Source organism: Piliocolobus tephrosceles, chromosome 14 (assembly GCF_002776525.5).
Source record: "Piliocolobus tephrosceles isolate RC106 chromosome 14, ASM277652v3, whole genome shotgun sequence".
Lineage (NCBI taxonomy): Eukaryota > Metazoa > Chordata > Mammalia > Primates > Cercopithecidae > Piliocolobus > Piliocolobus tephrosceles.
The window spans coordinates 103977369-103981531 of record NC_045447.1 but is presented as its reverse complement, the minus strand read 5'-3'; the positions used below and the strand labels follow the sequence as shown (position 1 = coordinate 103981531).

Genomic DNA, 4163 nt, shown 5'->3' with positions numbered 1-4163 from the left:
TTATATTACCTTACTTGTTTCTTCTTCAATTCTCTTTCTCTCTTTATGTAGATATGAGTTCTGACCTATATTGTTTTTCTTCTTTCCAAAGAATTTAACATTTCTTCCAAGGTAAGTCTTTAGGGGACAGATTCTTTCAGTATTTGTTTGTCTTGGGATGTCTTTTTCCTTTACTTTTTATTTTTATGTTATTTTTCATTTTACTTTACTTTTGAAGAATAATTATACCAGATACAGAATTCTCAGTTGGTAGTTTTTCCCAAAAAAACTTTAAATATTTCACTCTACTCTCTTCTTGTTTGCATGGCTTCTGAAGAGAAGCCTAATATAATTCTTATTTTTGTTGCTTTTTAGGTAAGGTTTTTTCTATCCCACCTCTGGCTTTTTTTGATATTTTCTTTTTCTCTTTGGCTTACTTCAGTTTAAATATAATACATCTAGATGTAGATTTTTTGCTATGAATCCTTCTTGGTGTTCTCTGACCATCCTAGATCCTGAGTGCCCTGTTTTGGTGTCTGTCATTGATTTTGGAAAATTCTCAGCCATTATTACTTCAAAAATTCTTCTGCTCCTTTCTTTCATTCTTCTCTTTCTGGTATTCTCATTGTGCATGTTATAATTGTCCCACAGTTCTTGGATATTCTGTGTGTTATCTTATTGCTGTTCATCATTTTTTGTTTTTTCTCTTTGCACTTTAGTTTGGGAAATTTCCACTGGCATATCTTTAAGCTCACTGATTCTTTCTCTGACCTTGTCAAGTGTACTGATGAGCCCGTCAAAGGCATTCTCTTGTTTTTGATATCTAGCATTCTTTTGATTCCTTCTTAGTGTCTCCAACCGTCTGCTTGCACTACACATCTGTTCTTACATGATGCCCACTTCTTTTTATTAGAGTCCTTAGCATATTAATGATAGTTATATTTCTGGTCTGATAATTCTAAAATCTCTTCTAGCTATAAGTTTGGTTTTGATATTTGCTTTGTGTCTTCACAATTTTTCCCCCTTACCTTTTCTCATGCATTGAAATCTTATGTTGAAAGCTGGAAATGATGGATACAGTAATAGGAGCTCAGGTTAAAAGGTCATTAGTGTGAGATTTTATGTTTATCTAGGTAGGAGTTAGGCTGTGTTTAATGTTTGCTGTAGCTATAGACCTCCATTTCCTATAGGCGTCCATTTCCTTTAGTTTCCCTATTTTGATCTCCTCTGTTGCCTTTGGGTTTCCCTAAAAATTGTATCTTAAGTTGAGTTTGTGTCTTTCAGCTCTCTCATTTGTAATCCACAGTTATTTTATTGGAGTTCTGTTGATATGATGGTAAGATGCTGGAAGGGTTTAGAAGGATTCTATAATCTCATCATTAAATGTCTGTTTTTTTTAGTGTGCCTGAGTCCCTGGATTGTGATCTTCAGAGACATTTCCTAGTCTTTTTATCCCCTTACGTAAAATAGAAAGGCCAAGGCCAGAGAGTGCTTGAGGCGTCCTTTCCAACTGCACTCCCCCTAGGCAAGTAAGGTTCCAGCAAAGTATTTTCCCTGAGGGCAAACTCCTGCCTCTGAGAATAGGATGCTCTGGTGCTATTTCAAAATGGTTGCTTTTCCTCTGTGCCCTGCTGGAAGCATAAGAGGATTTTTCTGTCATCTTTACCATGAGAGCTTGGTCCCAAGAGTGCTGTGCCCCTCCCTCCCCCAGGAATGGTTAATTCCCAAGCTAGTCTTTGTTGCAGCCTCTTGCAGTTTTCCAGTTGCCATTTAAGTGCCCTTTGCAGCTTCTGGCTCCAATGATGTCTCTCGTCCTGGTAAGCTATGACTCTCCGTATCTCCTGTCTTTTCATCTTTTGACATGCAGTAGACCTTGTAGTTTCTAGAACATTTATGGAGAATTCTTGTTATTCCATTTTGGAAGCTTTTTCTTGATGTGAGGATTGGAGTGAGAACTTCCAAACTCATATTGGAGTGGAAAGAGGAGGATAATTTTAAACATTTCTATTTCATGATGTACAAGAGTAAAGCTCGTTCAAAATTATGATCTTTATGTTAATTATTTACCCCCATAAGTAAATTAAAGGTAGCCTGGTGTTCAACCTCCACTTCTCTCTTTCTGTTGTTCCTTCTTGAACTGCAGAGGGTGAAAAACCAAAAAATGTTATTTTCTAGGCTTCCTTGCAGTTAGGGTGCTGTAGGCGATTTAGGTTCAGCTAAAAAATGTGCTCACTTCAGGTCTGGAAGGGGAAAGTGAGGCTGTGTTTCCATTGATTCTACTGTTTTGACTGCGTTTGGTCATGAAGACATCTGTTTTTTTGTTTGTGTGTGTGTGTCCTTTCTTCCCTACATTAGCAATGCCATCATGCCCTGCATAGTAACATTTTAGTCAACAACAGACTACATATATGACTGTAACCCTGTAAGATTATATCGAGATAAAAAAATTCCTATCATCTGGTAGTATCTTGATGATCCTGACAATGTATAGGCCTACTTGATGATCCTGACAATGTATACTATAGGTAGTATTTTGATGATCCTGACAAGAATGATTCTTGACTTAATAGAATTGTATATCTTGGCAAGCCAATGAAGGAAATTCTTTTGTGTGATTGAGGGTGAAAACAATACCTCAACATTTCCACTCCCTTTTCGGTCTGTTTTGACAGGAGCTTCTCCTTCTAGCTGTTAATTAAGTTGTCCCTAACAATGAGTGGTCCTTATAATATGCTGGGAAGTTTTGGATACATGACATGAATTTTCCAAGTACTTATCTTGTAGGATTTTTCTTAAGTTTAAAAACTAAAACGAAAAAATTCAAAAATAGGGAAAAGATTATAGAAAACGATATAAGGAAAAAAAGATATTTTCGTATAGCTGTAAAATGTGTTTGTGTTTCTAGTTAAATGTTATTACAAAAGTCAAAAAATTTTAAAAAATAGTGTATAAAGTTGAAAAGTTACAGTAAGGTTAATTTATTATTGAAGAAATTATTTTTATTAATTTAGTGTAGCCTAAATATCTAGTTTATAAATAAAGTCTACGGTAGTGCACAGCAATGTCCTAGACCTTCACATTCACTCACCGCTCACTTACTGACTCACCCAGAGCAACTTCCAGTCCTGCAAGCTCCAGTCATGGCATGTGACCTATATGGGTGGACCATTTTTTAATTTTTTTTTTTTTTTTTTTTTTTTTGAGATGGAGTCTCGCTCTGTCGCCCAGGCTGGAGTGCAGTGGTGTGATCTTGGCTCTCTGTAACCTCCACTTCCCGGGTTCAAGTGATTCTCCTGCCTCAGCTTCCCAAGTTGCTGGGACTACAGGCACCCACCACCATGCCCAACTAATTTTTGTATTTTTAGTAGAGACCGGGTTTCACCATGTTGCCCAAGCTGGTCTCTAACTCCTAACCTCATGATCTGCTCAACTTGGCCTCCGAAAATGCTGGGATTACAGGCATGAACCACTGCACCTGGCCTTTTAAATCTTTTATACTATATTTTTACTGTACCTTTTCTAGGTTTAGATATGTTTTGATACACATGTAGTTACTATGGTATTCCAGTTGCCTACAGTATTCAGTATAGCCGCATGCTGTACAGGTTTAACCTAGGAGCCATATATAGGCTCTATGGCTATATGGGAGCCAGGTTTAGCCATATAGCCTAGATGTGTAGTAGGCTACATCATCCAGGTTTGTATGAATACACTCTATGATGCCCACACAAGGACAAAATGGCCTAAGGGTGCGTTTCTCAGAATGTATCCCGTCCTTAAGCTATGCATGACTGTAATTGAGTTCCACTATCCATTCACTAGCTTTCAGATGTCAAGACATAAGAAATCTACTCTATTGGTTCAGTTCATGCTGGAGCTGGTGATAGGATCAAAGGCTGAGATCTGCATGAGGCTGCTCATGATGATAGCATGATATGGAACCATCAATGCCGTCGTGTAGAAGCCGCAGCAGCACCCCTGCTGGCCTGACTTGGGTGTGGTTCTTGGAATCCTGAATGTTCAACCTAGAGCAGTAGTTCTCAGCCTGGCTACATACCAGAGTTGCCTGGAGGAGCTGTAGGAATCCCACCATCTGTGCCCCAGGTGGTTACTATTTTACACTCTGGGAGTGCATTCAGCACCTCTCTTCAGTGGATACTCGTGCAGAGGGATAGAGGGCTTCT

At 38.3% G+C, this 4163-nt stretch overlaps 1 long non-coding RNA gene across 1 annotated transcript; it reads right to left on the bottom strand.

Moving 5' to 3' along the window:
- Nucleotides 1-370: 370 nt before the first annotated feature.
- Nucleotides 371-3148, bottom strand: LOC116418438. Its single transcript, XR_004228449.1, has 2 exons — nucleotides 2047-3148; nucleotides 371-1942 (listed from the first exon to the last, which is right to left on the bottom strand). It is a non-coding gene; the product is annotated as an uncharacterized LOC116418438 (long non-coding RNA).
- Nucleotides 3149-4163: the final 1015 nt, after the last annotated feature.